At 42.2% G+C, this 17,725-nt stretch overlaps 1 long non-coding RNA gene across 1 annotated transcript in view; it reads right to left on the reverse strand.

Moving 5' to 3' along the window:
• Positions 1-13,259: 13,259 nt before the first annotated feature.
• The window catches only part of LOC115066910, a 36,330-nt gene continuing 31,864 nt past the window's right edge, over positions 13,260-17,725 (reverse strand). Inside the window, exon 3 of the long non-coding RNA XR_003846355.1 lies at positions 13,260-13,424. This is a non-coding gene — a long non-coding RNA (uncharacterized LOC115066910). The remainder of the gene's footprint in view (positions 13,425-17,725) is intronic.

Here is a 17,725-nt window from a genome sequence, read left to right on the forward strand (position 1 = left end):
ATGAGGAATCTCAGGAGTGGGAGGGGGTTGGAAGTGGGAGGGGGTTGGAAATGATGTAAATATAGTGTACTCAAATATAAAATTCTCAAAAAAATAAAAGAAGATCATAGTCAAGTGGTGCATACCTGTATGTGATGAATAAAAACAGATAGATAATGAGTCCAAGTCCAGTCTTACCTAAATATCAGGACCTTATCAAGCAATAGGACCTTACCAATCCTAGCACTTGGGAGGTTGAGGCAGGAAGATCACAAGTTTGAGTGGCCAGCCCAGGCAACTTAGAAAAATTCTTTCTCAAATATTATGAATGGCCAGAAAAAAAAAAAAGAGAGAGAGAGAGAGAGAAGAAAAAAATCCAAGAGCAGTGGTGCACGCCTTAAATCCCTGCACTCAGGAGGCGGAGCTCTGTGAGATCAAGGCCAGCCTGGTCTACATAGTGAGTTCCAGGCCAGCTGGGGCTACAAAGACCCTATCTTAAAATTAAAAAAGAATGGAGATAATGGGTCAGTGGAAGAGCCTAGCATGTGTAAGGCCCTGGGTTCAGTCTCTAGTACCACAAATGGATTCTATACCACCAAAAAGTAATGTTTAGTCATAGGAAGCAAGGATGGCAAGATGGTTCAACATAAAAAATTAATCAATGTAATATGTCACAAACACAATGATGGGCAAAAATATGATCATCTCAATGGATACAGATAAAGCATTTGACAATATTTAATACAGTTCATTATAAAAATCATTCAATAAGCTAAAATTAAAAGAAAGTATCTCATTTAAAGCCCATTTCTGTAAAGACTCCAGCTAGCATCACATTCCAAGATGGAGGATTGAAAGCTATTACTCTAAGATCAAGGGAAAGGTTGACCCTATCCTTACCACTTCTAGTAGGGTAGTTCTTAAGGTCCTAGTCAGACTAATCAGGCAATAAAAAGAAATAAGAGAAACCTAAATTAGAAAGAATGAAGTAAATGATCTTTTCTCAAAAATTTTGTGATATCACATGCAAGAAAAAATACCAGGCTGGGAGAAGGCTATGTGAGTAAATGTACTTACCGCTGCGGCCATTATTATCCAGATGGCTGTTGACCTGTGAGAATTTTGAGAAACCATGTTATAAATGCACAAGGGCAAAGCCCACTTCAATATTCTCCTCTAATAACCTTTCATCTTTAGTAGCTTAGGCTTCGGCAAACATCTGCAGCCTATGGGGAGGGACACCTGTCAGTGGTAAGTCAAGGCCCATCCAGGTGTAAATGTTCAGTGTTCCCTTATAATCTCCTTCCACATAATTCAACTTGGCCATGATCAGATTGGATTCTTGTAGGAATTCTGACTTGAGGTTCCCTAGGTCCATGGCAGCAATCAGATGTTTGCACACTTCGGTCAGCTAGGGCCAGGGGCCTGGGGTACTGGCTCCCTGCCACAGGGGCTTCTCCAAGTGCTGCTCTACCTTCTACTCCCTGAGAAGTTCAGTCATGTCATTGTTGGCGATGAGCTTGGCCAACAGCTGCTTGATGAGCTTGGGGGTCCGCTCCCACTGGCACTCCAAGTGGTAGTGCTCAGTCTCCGTCTCCAGTGAGAGCCTGCCTTCCTAGTCGCCATGGCACCTGCTCAGGCCCCAGGGACCCAAAAATCTTTTTTTTTAATGAGTTAAAGACATAATAAGACTGAAAACTATAAAATTTAAAAAAAAAAAAAAAAAAAAAAAAAAACGGAGGGGAGGGAGTGGGCATGGATTTGCTCAAAACGCCTTATGTGCAGGTATGAAATTCTCAATAAATTATTTTTTTTTAACTAGAAGAAAAACTTTATAATATTGAATTGGCAATAATTAGCAATAACACCAATAAGCTGCTGAGAAAGAAATTCAGAAAACAATCACATAGGCACCCTACTGGAAAAACAAAACTAAAACCTATACAACCCAAACTGGAAACATGTTTAGTCAAAGAAGCAAATGACCTCTGCAATTAAAATTGGAAGAACAGTTGATCTTTATAATTAGAAAGTTTAATATTGTTAAAACATCTACACTATCACCAGGTTTGGGGCCTAGGAGATTCTGGGTGCTGAGGAGAGTGTTCAACAGTAGACACAAAGAGCCAGATTTGCTGCAGCAAAAGGATGCAAAAGTGCATGCAAAAGGCCCAGGAATGGGCTGACCCACGAAGGCGGTGGTAGACCCAGTCCAGAGTTTGCTGTTTTTTGAAGGTTCTAATGTATATTCATGAGGTGGGTGGTACACTCATCAGCTGCGTGATCCTTTGATAGGCCAAAGTCTCCCTCCTACGGCGTCTCTTCCTGTGAGCCTCTCAAAACCTAGACATCAAAATGGTAATGCTGATGGTATTATAATGAAGCTTGGGCCTTTTGAGGACATAGTCCTTTCACAGTACACATGTGTGAAGGCTAGGGAGATCCTCCTGGCATCTTATTTCCTTTAAAGCAGGAATAATCTAACCACAGCTTCAAGATGTTTAGTCACAAAGGGACATTTTAAACTGCCATGAGTCTCCTTGGTTGTCCCATGTCCAACTTCTAGCCTAATCAATCTCAATACCACCCAAAGAGATCTAGAGATTCCATGTAATTTCTGTCAAAACCCAATGACAGTATTCACAGAAATATAAGAAAAAAAGTTCCTAAAATTTGTGTGGCACCACAAAAGACCCCAAAGAGCCAAAACAACCCTGAGCAAAAATAACAAAGATGGAAGAATTATAATACCTGAATTCAAGACATATTATAAAACTGTATTAACCAAACAATAGGTTAATGGCATTAAAACAGGTACAGAGGCCAATGGAGCAAAATAGAGAATCCAGAAATAAATCTATATATTTATAGCCAACTAACTTGTAGCAAAGGCAGCAAAGGCACACATTAGAAAGTCTCTTCATTAAATGGTGCTAGAATATTCATGTGCAGAAGAAAGAAGCTGCAACTCGATCTCTAACCATAGACAAAAACCAACACAAAGTAGATTAAGAACTTGAATATATGAAATGAAACTAATAGAAGAAAATGCAGAGAAAACACCTCAGGACATTAGTCCGGGGGAAAGTTGGGATATGATTCAAATAGCATCAGACAAAAAGCAAAAACTGACAAAATGATTTACAATAAACTGAAGCACTTCTGTACAACAAAAGGAGCAGTGAAGCCAGGCATGGTGGCACAGACCTGAAGTCCCAGGACTCAGGAGGAGGAGGAGGAGGATCTTAAGTTTGGGGCCAGCCTTTTACACTACAAGACTCTGTCTCTAAAAACCAAAGGCTAAGAATGTAGCTACTTGCAAAGACCTGAATTCGTTCCCCAGCACTACAAAGGAGACAAAGAAACAGTCAAGGCAGTGAAGAAACAGCCTACAGAGTAGAAGAAAGTACTTTTGCAAACTATTCATCTGTCAAGGGCTAAAGAGCTAGAATATGCAAGAAAAAATTCAGATGTGTACAATGAACCAATAACCTGAATAGACGTTTCTCAAAAGAAGATATAGAAGTGGCCGGCAAGCACATGAAAAAATGCTCACCATCACTAATTTTTCAGAGAAACGCAAATCAAAGCCGCAGTGAGATTCATCACCCACAGGTTAGATCGGCTATTATCAAAAAGACAAAACAATAGCAAGTGCTGGTGAAGAGAAAGGACAACTCCTCTAATGTTGATGGGATTGTAAACTAGCAAAGCCATTAGGAAAACAGTCTAGCAATTTCTTCCAGAACTAGAAGTTGAACTCTATATGATCCAGGGGCATGTACCAAAGGAACAAAATCAGTGTATCAAGAGACTCACATATTTACTGCAGTGCTACTTACAATGGTCAAGACATGGAATCAACCTAGGTATATATCCACAACCAAATATTATTCAGCCATAAAAAGGATGTAGTGCAACCATCAGCGGTAAGGTGGATAGAAGTACAGGACATTGTGTTACATGAAATAAGTCAGATACAGAAAAGTACGTTCTTGTTTATATGTAGAAGCTAAAAGGTGGGTCTCATTGACTAATTCCATAGTCTGGGGAAGGGGAGGGAAGGAAGATGGAGATAGAATGGCTAAGACATACAGGGGTGCAGCTGGATAGGAGAAATAACCTCTAATGTTCTATTGAACTGTGAGATAGTTGTGGTTGACAGCAATTAACTGAGTATTTCAAAATAGACAACAGAAGCCAGGTGTGATAGTTGTTGTGTAACACTTTCCCTCAAATTAAAGCATTCCTTCCTGGGGGCTCAAACTTGGGAAGTAAATGAGACTCAGAAGTCTCAGGAAAAGGAAACTTCCAAGATTCTCAAGGCTCCTGTTCAAGGTTATACAAGCAGCAAGCAATTGGGGATGGGGCAGGGGTCAGGGTGGGGGATGGCAAGCAGCTACTGAAAGTCACACAGGGAGCTCCGGGGATGCAGGCTCAGGAGCCATCTTCATGCTGGGGTGAGCTTTTTGGTACTGCAGCTGCCTGTGAAGTTAGTTACTCATGCTCCTGTGAGTGACCCCCTCACCTGGGCTCTCTGAGTGACCCAGTGAACTCATTGTTTTGCAGTTAGTCTTGGGTGGAATCGCTTCCTTGGTCTGTTGTCAGTAACTGGTGTGAACAGACATTTGTTCATATGTCTGCACAAAGTCACATAACAGCAATACACATCTTTAATCCCAGCACTTGAGAGGGGCAATCATTAGGATCAGGAGTTCAAGGCCAACCTCAGCTACATATTGAGTTTGAGGCTAAGCTGAGTAATGAAACTTTGACTCAAGTTTAAAATAAAAAGGAAAGAAAATGAAAGAGTTAGTAGAGAAGGTTTTTAATGTTCCCAACACCAAGAAATAATAAATGTTCGTGAGGATAGGTATGCAAATTACAAGATTCTGATATTACATGTGTGCATGGACTGAAAGGTCACACTGTGTCCCATAAATATGTAAAATTACTATGTGCCTATTAAATGTAATTCCTTCGTTTTTAGAGACAGAGTCTCCTATGTAGTCCAGGCTGGCCTTGACCTCTCTACATAGTCCAGGCTGGATTTAAATTGACAATCCTTCTGCCTCTGCTTCTCAAGTGTTAGGTGTATGCCACAACACCCAGTAAACTTGGAAAAGAACACATGGAGTCCTTTAAGAACCTGATAGAAGTTATGGTCCCTCTTGTCAGAATATGTCATACAGACATTGCATCAAAGGGTATTCACAGGAGAAGATACACAGGTGAGAACGGGAAGATGAGAAGAATAAAGAACAGAGAAGGAAAACAACTTAGCCAAGATGTCAGAGCTCAACGTGAAGTGTGCATTGCTCTAGGTCTTCAGAGTCCTGGTCTGGAGCCTTTTCTTTCTCCTTATGTTGGGAGCTAAACTACTGTTAAAATTTGGGCAGAGGGTTAAGGATAATAGCTCAGTGCCTGTCTAGCATGCCAGGCCCTGGATTCAATCCCTAATAATGCAAAAAGAAATAAATGAATAATTGAGCAGAAAGCTGAACAGCAACTTAGTTGCAACAAAGGCCTAAGTCAACCCCATGAAGTGCTCTGGAACTGAGATGATTTCACAGCTGTTCTGAGTTGGGGAGGGAGTGGAGCATAGGGTGAAAGGGTGGACCTTCATTCTCCTGCACCAACCAGTCACTGGATGGGTCTGCCCAGAAGGTGTGTGGCCTTGGCAGGCCGATGTCTTCAGGGCCTCAGCTGAGAGCCACCACAGCTGTACTCCCAGCAGGTGGCCGGACCCAGCTCTTCCACGGCAGCAGGTATGGGAATCCTTGTGACCAACTTCCTATTCCTTCTCAATTAGTTCCCCCAATTTTAAAGTAATGTTTTCCTGTCCACACTTCGTGCTTCTTGACAAACTCAGCTCGTGCCGCAGAATAAGGCCTGAGAGAATGCAGGCATGAAGAGCCCACAGTCATCTGAGTTGGTCAGAGGAATATCTAAACAATGTACTGACAACCTTCACAAACCTGGGGAGTCCATTTCTGAAAACAGTCTCCAGGGGATCCCAGGAGTAATGGGATGAAATCGATCAAGCAGTGCAGTGCTTGGCTTTGCAGCCTTTCCATTTGTCATACAAGTGTAATGAATACTTACTTCTTAATTTACATTTCGGCCATCGCACAATTTGCAGCTCCTGCCATGTTTACATGCACCATCTGGAGGAACTAATGAGCCAAGGAGCACCAGAAATTACAACTTGCTTTGACTAAACTAAAAGATTCTTACTGGCAATAAAATGATCTGTTTTTTCCTGGAGATGCAAAGAGATTAAAACATGAGTTTTTCTGAACAGAGGGTAGAAATATGCAAAGCTAATTTTCATAGACCGAACCTGGAAGCAGGTGGCCTTGTGAATCAATTCAGAGTAATTCTGTCATTACAACAATGGTCCCATGATAGATAGTCTTTTCTGACACTACCTAATCCATATGCAAATGTCACATAGGGTCCCAGCAGACTGAAAAGGGAACACAAGGGAATGCTTGGGCTTGGCTGTTCCATGGCCCAGGCCCAGCTATAGAAACGACCTTGATGACCCTGGGCAGGTTAAATACCATCCTTAGATAGCAGGTACCTCGTATATAAAACTGGAATCATAACAGAAACAGAACAATAGAATTATTTTCAGAATTAAATGAGATAAGGAAGTAAATTATAGTGCACTATTTGAGCATAACACCTAAGAAGTGTTTAAGTGTTTGCTGACTTTCCTGTCCAGAGAGTTTAAGGGGGAAAAAAAAGGATACTTAGGTTTGTGCATACAGAGAGGGAGAGAGAGAGAGAGAGAGAGAGAGAGAGAGAGAGAGAGAGAGAGCTCTTTCAGGTCAGGCTAGTCTTTCTTGGATAAAAGTTGCTCTGGTAGAATGTAGCTGATGACATGAATGAATTGAATCCATTCACAGATAGGTCAAGGTGTCCATCTTTGCCCCATGATGGGGTGTGGCACCCTTCATATTAGCCCTGACCCAGCAAATTAAGTCTATTAGACGTCGGGAAATGTAGAGTAGTATACCAGTGGTGTCAACTACTTGGAAAATATTGGAATTTTAATTAACTTCTATTACCCCTACCTCCCTCACTGGCAAAAAAAATTAAGGTGACTATTAGGATGCACAATAAATGCAAAAGTACATAATTATAATCCTTGGGCCACAAGCTCTTAGAACAAAAAGAAAAATTGTTTTAACTGACTGCTGGTACATAAATAACTTGAAATCACTTTATAATGATTGAACCAAAGTTAATTACTATATATCCTTTATTAAAGTCAGTCTTGAGGTCCCACTAATTCCTTTATATGTTAGTCTCATCACTAGGTTATTTTTTATTCTTTTTCTTTTAAAATTAGTATACAAAGCAGTGGCTTTCCCTGTATGGCTTACAAGCAGATGTCATTTGTGTTATCTTCCCCCAATCTCCTCCCCCACCTGTCCCTTCCTGCTGGACCCTGACCTCCCCTCCCCCTGCTTTACTGTCACATTCATCAGATACTCTCTTTTTGTCTTCTTTGCCCTCCCCAAGCTTTCTTTAAGACCTCTCCGCCCCCCCTCCCCCACCGTCATTGTTTCCTGATGCTCACATACGTGAAAATTTAAATCTAGGTTCTATGCAGGGGAGAAAACATGTATTTTTCTTCCGAGTCTGGAATACTTATTTCCAGTTCTGTCCATTTTCCTGCAAATGTCATTTCATTTTCCTTTACAGTGCGGTAAAATTCCATTGCATATATGAACCCCATGTTCCTTATCCATTTTTCCCTATTTGTGATGGACATGTAGGCTGGTCCATTTCCTAGCTATTGTGAATAGTGTGACAATAAACACATATGTGCTGGCATTTTTCTGATAGGACCCAGAGTCCTATGGGTTTATACCCAAGAGCCTCATCACTGGGTTCTAAGCCTCTGGAAGGTAGCAAAGGGGCTAACGTTCCTCTTCACTTCCTAGCACAGTATCATGCTTATGGTCCATGTTCAGCAATCATCTATGGAACAGAACTGATTGTACCATCCAGCCTGGGATGAGCTGATGTTGGCATTGTTAGGGTCCGTGATTCGGTGGGTCTCTTCAGGAGAACAAATGCACGAGTGTGGAGATGCAAAAATCAAGCAGAGTTTTATTAGGCCAGCTAGCTGGGGCCGGCATACCTTGTAAAAGAGGGAAATAAAGATTGCAAAACCCAGCTTGCCAGTCTCCTAGTCACCATAGCCTTAAGCAAATGAAGGGGAAATGAAAGCATACCACAAACATCTTGGCAGTGACAACATTGACATACCTTATTCTGGACCGAGAGCTTTCAAACTTCTTTTGACCAAGACCCATAATAAGAAAAGCATTTACACCGTGACTCAGTTCACAGAGAGGGGGTAGGGCGAGAGGGGGAGAGGGGGTCTCATGTTGCCCTGCTGGGGTCAAAACTACATAGCTGAACATGATCTTGAGCTTCTGATCCTCCTGTCCCACCTCCCCAGTGGTGGGATTACAGGCTTGCACCCCTCACTCATGGTTTATAAGATGCTGGGTGTCTAACCCAGGGCCTCTTGCACACACTCTACCAACTGAGCTACATCCCCAGCCTCCACAGATACATAATTACAATAAGTATTTCAAAGCCAGGTATGGTGGGGCACACCTTTAATCTCAGCATTCAGGAGGCAGAGACAAGCAGATCTCTGTGAGATCGAGGCACGCAGCCTGGTCTACATAGCGAGTTCCAAGCCAGCTGTGGCTACAGGAAGACCCTGTCTCAAAAAAGACCAAAAGAAAGTTATTTCATAATCTTTTCCTACTTTGATGCACTCGAGTTTTTGTTTGTTTTGGATTTTTGAGACAGGGTTTCACACTGTAGCCCAGACTGGCCTGGAACTTACTATGTAGCCCAGTCGTGATTCAAATTTACAGCAATCCTCTTGCCTCAGCCTCCTGAGTGCTAGGATTCCAGGCTTGAGCAGCCACACCTAGCTTTGTGTTTTCTATTTCAATTTTAAACAGGGTTCACTATCACGCACTAAATCATTTCACAGGGTAAGGTTTGAGAAACAGTTCAGTACAGCAAAGTTAAAGTTGTCCAGAAGTTCGTCGGTAGCCTTGGATGCCTACCTGAGGTGAGGACATTCTAGGGCCCTCCCTGGCACTTCTCACAGTGACAAGTAAGTCTAGTCTGTTGGTGCTGTCTTGACCATGTGTGGGCTCGTATCCCCTTGTTTTCCTATCATCAACCAGTGGAGGTAAAGGATTCAGTGAGAACTGGGGGCTTGATGCATTTAGTCCACAACAACCATGCAGACAGCCAGTCTGTTCTTTCCTTCACACTGACTAGGGTGCAGACTTGGCTGTGGAAGCCAGAGCAACCAACGTAGAAGGGAGGAGAACAAACTAGATACTGTAAAGTTGCCACATGGCTCTAGAAGTGTGTGTTCATTATGTGACAGAAGTAAACTCTCCATTGAAACCACTAAACTTTGGCCAGTGTTACAACCTCTGAATCTGTACCATAATTAATCCATTATCTAGATCACATTACTGATAACTGACTCAAATTTGTGTGAACCTAAAAGGCTAGTCGCTTACTGGCCAGATAGCATTGCCTGCAAACCCCCAAAACAGAAAGTACAGCACGAAGAGATGAGACTGTCACCAGGCAAGGTGCTTTATGTTTGTTTTAGCTCTAAGGCATGAAAGGAGCCTGTACCACCTCTCATTGAAGGCTGGGGTCTCCCAATTCTGAAAGGAAACACTAATAAGCATCTGGAAGGTCAGGGGGCCATTCCTCAGAGCTGATCTACTGGAACATAGTCTGCCAGCAGCAGATAAGGGCTAAGCTAGATTCAGGCTTGGTGTGGGAATAAGAACTATAAACATCTGTGACCATAACACTGTCAATGACTCTTCCAAGTATCAAGGTTCTTTCGGTGTGGTCACCTCTCACCCAGTTCATGAGAGACATTGGGAAAGCCCAGCTCCCAACAGAGCCTAAAGCTTGAAAACACCAGGTCGGGCCCTACCAGCTAGCCCACTTCGAAGACCTAAGCAAGCAAGGCCCTCCCTCAGCAGGAAAGCCTTACTTGAGCTTCCTACTCAAGTATGAGGTCCTGAGTTCAAATTCCCAGCATCCGTAAAAAGCTGGACATGGCTACAGCACTGTTGGGGGTAGAGAGAGGAAGATCACTAGGACTTGCTGACCACCGGCCTGGCTTCAGTTCAGTGAGAAGCTTTATCTCAGCATGATGAAGCAGTGAGTGATGCCAGGACACTCAGCGCCCTCCTCTGGCCTCTGTGTGTACACACATGTGCTCATACACCACACACACACACACACACACACACACACACACACACAAATAAAATTAACCACAAAAATATGAGTCTTTTGTTTATAGATTTTAAAACTACATTTTTGTCCGCGCCCTCACCACCTCCTCCCTGCCACGGTGGGACACTTAAGGAAACAGTGTGAGGAAACCTTTTAAATAAAGGTAAAGTCATTATATAGGTTTTAAAAAATTATTTCTGTAGACCTGAATGGATTCTGGAATCAGTTCAGACCAGTGACAGAACTAGGGCCACATCTCACAACCAAGCTACAGTCTCCAGCCACATCAACCCTAGGTTTCTATGCCTGGAAGAATGCAGCCAGGAACAGTTTCCAGCCTGCCTGGGAGCAGAAACAGAAATCCAGCACCCCAGAGAAAGGCCCAACTCCCAGTAAACAAAGAGAAGAATTGCTCATTACAGCCACTGAAGCCTTGAATGCGAACCTCCAAGTATGTGAAGCACACCACACAAATTTAGCTTCAGCACCTGTTCCGGAAAAGAAACACCCACGCCAAAATCCCCAAAAAGTGCATAAATACTCTCAGTGTGGATTAGCTGGGAGTCTTTTCAAATATGTTCTATATTAGAGTTTGTAAACTGGGCACTTGATGTGCACCACATGGTCACCGTTTAAGACATGAAGTTTTTGTTCCATGCCTCAAAAAGAAAAAAGCATTCTTTTGCTGTACAATTTTTAGACAAGATTGAACAAGATGGTTTCAAGGCCTAAAACAAACAAACAAACAGTCTGTAGTCTCACTGGAAGTAAGGTACATATTTGAAATTTTCCATTTTTCAAAAGATGTGTCAAGAGTGTGGTTAATTGCCAAAAAATAAAATAAAATAAAATAAAATAAAAATAATCAGGCCAGAGGAGAACTGAGAAAATCCAGTGTGTGTGTCGAAGACAAGAGGTATAAAATGGTGTATTTTCAGCAGATCCAAAAGTAAAGATTAGGGCAGATGCCAAAATATAGGACCACTCAACATTTATGGGACAAGTACCTTCTGAGTCTATGGATTCTGACGATTAAAACAGAATACCTGGAAGTTGTTTAGAAAAATTCTTGACACTATTAAATTTCTATGAATGTTTGTTACGGTGGTTGCTGATGAATTTGAATCCTAGCCTGTATTCAAGACCCACCTCAGAACTGCTCTTTGGAGCTCCCTTGGCTCCATCGCTTTCCTCAGACCATGCTGTGAGCTCCCTGTTGGTGATTCCCGTACACCAGTGCCCTGAGAAACCCAGGATAATTTGAGTAAGGCACTGGACTATTCATCACCGCCACTAGCATCTACTTTGAAGCACATTTGGTGAATGAGTGGGCCCTAAGTGCTCACAAGAGCTCACAGTGAGTGCTGACCATCACTTCACTTTCTCCTTCGTAATTCCAAGCTCTTACCTTCCTGGCCCTACACACTTAGTCAACCTCAAGCTTTCAACTCTAGGTTTATGGAAACAGTAGGGTCATGTGAGAAGTGAGGTAGGAAAGGCAGGTTCTTCTCAACAATTCAGCTCTAGGAAGAAGACTGAGGCTGCAGATGGGAGCCATCATAAGGGTCAGATGGGTGAAATGGGTCTCCAGTAATAACCACAGCATCATCTCTGACCTTCCTCTGTACAGTAGTAGAGGTGGCTAGGAACATATGATAGCCCAGGACTTGGAAACCTTATCCTGAGTCTAAACTAACGTTGTAGTGCCTTGTCCTATAGGAAGCACACTGAGACACTCAGCATCCAAAGTTGTTCTGTCCACCAGGTGCTGTAGGGAGGGTATCGTGACCTTCCATCCTGTTAACATGCTGAGGTTACCATCACAACCTTTCATCAACTTGATATTCCCATATCAAGGGCATTTATCCTTAAGATGTATTTTCATTTATTTGAATGATATGGGATGGCTTCCAATGTTAAGAGGGATGAGGTCAAAACAGGCCACCCCTCCTTGCAGCTTGGTTCCTCTGACCACATCCAACCTCCTGATTCTTCCAGACCTTTCTGAAAAGGCTGAAACTAAGTTGTAAATACACTTTAATCCTTTAAAAATAAACAGTCTCTTGAATAGAATTGATAAAGACATTATCAATCTACATGCAGCTATCACCCAGCCACATCACCATCCACCGTGACAACTCCATACTGCCCTCCTCTCTCCCAGAGAATCCTAAATACTGTATTATTGCATAATTAAAATTTGATTAAAAAATATCTTTTACTTCTTCTCTCTCAGCATTATCTATTAGGACTTTTCCTGGACTGAAATAGTTCCAGGATTTAGATGGTGGGAAAAATAAACAACCTCTTCACAAAACTATTACCTCCACTGCTGTTTACATGAAGGCAAAGGAAAGGGGATAAATTAAATTATATAAACTGACTGGTTGTGTGGTGATGTTTAGGAATATTGTAAATAATTTTTATGTGTTTTAATCTTGTTGTATGTGGCTTGAAAAAAGGCTTTAAAGAAAGACAGATGGGCAGAGTATCTCCAATATTGGACCTGGAGTGGGTTTGCAGCAGAGAGGACTGGGAATTTTGGAAAATCACAAAGGACCTGGAAAGAACAAAAAGATGGTACAGAGTGCCAAGCATGGGAATGCCTGTATCCTAGCATCTGTTGCCTCTCACGCACCAGATTTTTCTGAACCACATTCAATCCTTCTGTTATAGCAACAAACAGGAGAGGCTTCCTCACTGATTGATGACTGACTGATTGATTGATTCTTTGATGGCACTAGCATCTCCACTGGGACTTAACCTACCACAATAGGATTGCTCCTCTTAAACTGTCCTTGTGTGATGCAGCACCATGTACTGTACGCCCCCCATATGTAGATCCTAGCTTATATGTATACATGTATATATGTAAACAGACGCGTGCGTGGGTATACTGTAACATTCAAGAGGGAGAACAAGGAAGAGCAGTGAAAACATTTTAAGACTTATTTTTATTTCTTTAATTAGGGGGTTATGTGCACAAGAGTATAGGTGCCTGTGGAAGACCCAGGTATCAGATCCCTGCAGCTGGAGTTACAAGCAATTGTGAGCAGTCAGATGTAGGTGCTGGGAATTGAACTCAGGTCCTCTGGAAGACTGCTAAGCCGTCTCTCCAACCCCTACAATAAGAAAATTTAAAAATAAATAAATTATAAGGCTCCTCTTAAAGAGGAAATATGTTTTAAGTAGGTTTCATTTCACATAAACTGGCAGCTCAGCAGAAACAGGCAAGGGAAAAGTGTTAGCATCAATAACAAGTTTAATCCATACTACACAAAATGAAATAGTTCCAAGTTCATAACTTTTTTGCCTCTATTCAGAGAATGTGAAAATTCTACCTGTGTTAGGCAGCTTTCATCATTGTGACAAAAACTCTAAGATCATCAACTGTGAAAAGTTTATAGAAAATAAGTTTTCTAGGCCAAGAATAGGAGAAATGGGAGATAGGGTCAATCAAATTCCCCTGCTAGGGGTTGAACGGGTACAAGAAATGAGGGACCGTGGGCATGGTGACACACAACTGTGACTGCAGCACCTGAAAGACTCAAGCAGGAGAGTTGCTGGAAGTTTGAAGACAGCTTGTGCTACACAGTGTACCAAGCCAGCCAGAGCTACAAAGCAAGGTGGTGGGGGAGGGGGAGAGGGGAGCAGTCTAGTAAAGGAGAATATTCACGTCATTTTGGAAATGGGCAGACACTTTCTGGAAATTAAGCCACTGCCTCTTTTTGCTCCTTCTACAGGTCTTCCCCATAATTAGCATGGCGTTGTCAAACATAATGGTACCAGAGTGCATCTTTCAGCATGTAAATAGGATTATATAGAATTAAAGGTTGTGTGTGTGTGTGGGGGGGGGTTCTCTCTGGAAGTCATCTGTCCTAGGTAGCTTTCTATTGCTGTGATAAAACACTCTGACCAAAACCAACTTGGGGAGGAAAGGGTTTATTTGGCTTCCACATCCTGATCACAGTTGATGTTTGAGAAAAGTCAAGCAGGAATTTGGAGGCAGGAACTGAAACAGACCATGGAAGAACACTGCTTACTGGTTCGCTCCTCTGGCCTGTGCTCAGGACCACCTGCCCAGGGGTGGCACCACCCATGGTGGACTGGGCCCGCCCGCATCACTCAACAATCGATAAAATGCCTCATAGACATGTCCACAGGCCAACCGAAAGAGGAAATTCCCCAGCTGAGGTTCTTTTTTTCCCCTGTGTGTCAAGTTGACAACTGACATCTTAGATTTAACTGGTTTTGACTAGCCCAGTGAAAGACTTCTCAATAACTGAGACCAAAGATAATGAAATAACTGAAGTACTAGAAAAAGATTTCAGAATCCTATTTTTAAAAACATCCAGTGATCACAGAGAAGACTCAAGCAAGCAGATGAATGGAGAAAGGAAATCCCTTCAGGACTAAAATTAGTAAAATAGATTAGAGTTAGCAAAATAGATGAGATGTTCAGAAATAAAGATAAGAAAATTAAAAAACAAAGGAAACATTCAGCAAATAAATTGAGATTCTGAAAAAGAGTCAAGCAGAAATATGTCAATCAATCAAGTATAAAAAGCAGTGCACAGGGGCTGGAGTGATGGCTCGGCAGTTAAGAGCACTGACTGCTCTTGCAGAGGACCCGGGTCCGATTCCCAGCACTCACATGGAGGCTACGAACCATCCTCAACTCCAGCTCCAGGGGAATTCAAAGCCCTCTTCTGACCTCCGTGGCATTGCACGATACAGGTACACTCACATACATGCAGGCAATACACTCAGACACATAAAATAAAAGAATAATAAATATTTTTTTTTAAAGTCAGTACACAGAACTACCAACAGATAAGATTTTGCAAAAAGAGAAAAGAAAAAAAAGGAGTAAAAATAATGGATGGCAAGGTCAGTATGTTATATTTAAACATTGATGAAAATAAATAAGTAAATGGACATGACCACAACTTCTAAGAAGTTTGGGATATGGGAGAAAGACCAAAAATAAGACTCCACAGGATAGAAAAAGGAGCTGGAAATTTGAAACTAAAGCTCTAGAAAATCTATTCAGTGAAATTACAGCAGAAAAATCACCAAATCTAAAAAAAGAATTGAACATCTGTAACAGTTAATGGTAATTGCCGACATGACAGAATCTGGATCACCTGAGATGAGCCTCAGGCATACCAGTGAGGGATTATCTTGATTGCATTAATTAATGTGAGAAGACCCATCTTTGGGGCGGGGAGAAGGATGCAGTGAACTTTATTGATGGTATTCAAGAGAATAGGGCTCCCTAAGCCCCTCCCCTTCTTCTGGGGGTCTAGGATGGAAACTGAAGGGAGATACTCAGTGTGTTGGGGGCTGAGTTGGAGCAAGGGCCCAACACCCCCCCCAGCCAAGGGCCTCTCTCTTCCTCAAACTTCCTCTTGGGGTGAGTGTTCAGGGCTTCTTACTCCTTGGAGGCCATGTGGACCGTGAGGTCCACCAGTCTGTTCTTGTAGCCAAATTCGTTGTCATACCAGGAAATGAGCTTGACAAAATGGTCGTTAAGGGCAATACCAGCCCCAGCACTGGTATCGCTGTTACAGCTGCAGGCAACAACCTGGTCCTTGATATAGCCCAGGATGCCCTTTAGGGGACCCTCAGATGCCTGCTTTACCACCTTCTTGATGTCATCATATTAACAGCTTTCTCCAGGTGGCAGGTCCAATCCATGAAAGACACATTGGGTGTAGGAACACAGAAGGCCATGCCAGTGAGTTTCCCATTCAGTTTTGGGATGACCTTGCCCACAGCCTTGGCAGCACCAGTGGATGCAGGGATGATGTTCTGGGCAGCCCCACGTCCATCATGCCACAGTTTCCCAGAGGGGCCATCCACAGTCTTCTGGGTAGCTGTGATGACATGATCTGTGGTCATGAGTCCCTCAACGATGCTGAAGTTATCATGGATGACCTTGGCCAGGGGGGCTAAGCAGTTGGTGGTGCAGGAGGCATTGTTGACAATCTTGAGGGAGTTGTCGTATTTCTCATGGTTCACGCCCATCACAAACATGGGGACATCAGCAGAAGGGACAGAGATGATGACCCTTTCGGCTCCACCCTTCATGTGGGCCCTAGTCTTGAGAAGATCCATCTTGATTGAGGGTGGGACCATTCCCTGGGCAAGGGATCCTGGACTACATAAATAGAGACCGGGAACTGAGCAGCAAGCATGCATTCATCACTCTCCTTCTGACTGAGGACTTATGAAGTCAGCTGCCTCAGGGTCCTGCTGCCTTGACTTCCCTGTCATGATGGATTGTAGGTTGAACTGTGAGCTAAAATAAACCTTCTCCCTTAAGTTGCTTTAGTTAGGGTATTTTTATCACAGCAATAGGAAAGGCAACTAAAACAATAGTAGGTAACTAAGTACAAAAAGCATTTAGGATACCAAACAGATGTAGGCAGAGAACCTCTCCACAACATATCACAGTCAAGATGTTGAAAGTACAACAGGAAGAACAATACTGAAAGCTGTAAGGGGAAAATTGATACCTCATCAAGAAAACATCAGACCTTTGATCAACTTTAAAAACCAAGCAGTTGTGAAGCAAGATTTCTATATCTGACAAACTTGTGCTTAAATTAACAAAATAAAGACATTTCAAAATAAGTACAAACTAAAGCAACTCATGACCACCACCAAGTCAGCACCACAGAAGCACTATATCAATAACGATCTTACATGTAAATGGCCTCAACTCTCCAATCTAAAAATGTATACTAGACGAGGTGTTGGTAAAGAAATCAGGGAGGAAATTTAAAAATTTCTAGCATCACCAGGCATGGTGACGCATGTCTTTAATCCCAGTACTCAGGAGGCAGTAGCAGGCAGATCTCTGTGAGACTGAGGCCAGCCCAGTCTATATAGCTAGTTCCAGGCCAGCTGGGCTACAGGAAGGCCCTGCCTCAAAAATAAATAATAAATAAATAAATAAATAAATAAATAAATAAATAATATAAATAAATGTCTATAATCAAGTGAAAATAAAGCAGATGTGCTTACATTAAAAATCAGAACTATCTCAAATAAATAACTGAATGCTGTACTTCAAGGCCTTAGAAAAGCAAGAACAACTCAAACCCCAAAGGAGTAAATGGTAAAAAACTAATAAAAACCGGGGCAGAAACTAAAGAAACAAGACTAAAAGAACAAATCTTTAAAGAAGAGCTGATTCCAATGCTCCTCAAACTGTTCCACAAACAGAAAGGAAAAGAACACCGCCAAACTCATTTTATGAAGCCAATATTACCTGATCTCAAAACCAGATAAAGGCATACACACAAAAAGAAAACTATAGATCATTTTCCCTGGTGAACTTACATGCAAAAGTTCTTAATAAAATACTTACATACTAAATTCAAGAACACATGCACTTTCACACACATACACACAC

The sequence above is a fragment of the Nannospalax galili genome, unplaced genomic scaffold (genome assembly GCF_000622305.1).
Source record: "Nannospalax galili isolate Female #2095 unplaced genomic scaffold, S.galili_v1.0 scaffold663, whole genome shotgun sequence".
NCBI classification, from domain to species: domain Eukaryota; kingdom Metazoa; phylum Chordata; class Mammalia; order Rodentia; family Spalacidae; genus Nannospalax; species Nannospalax galili.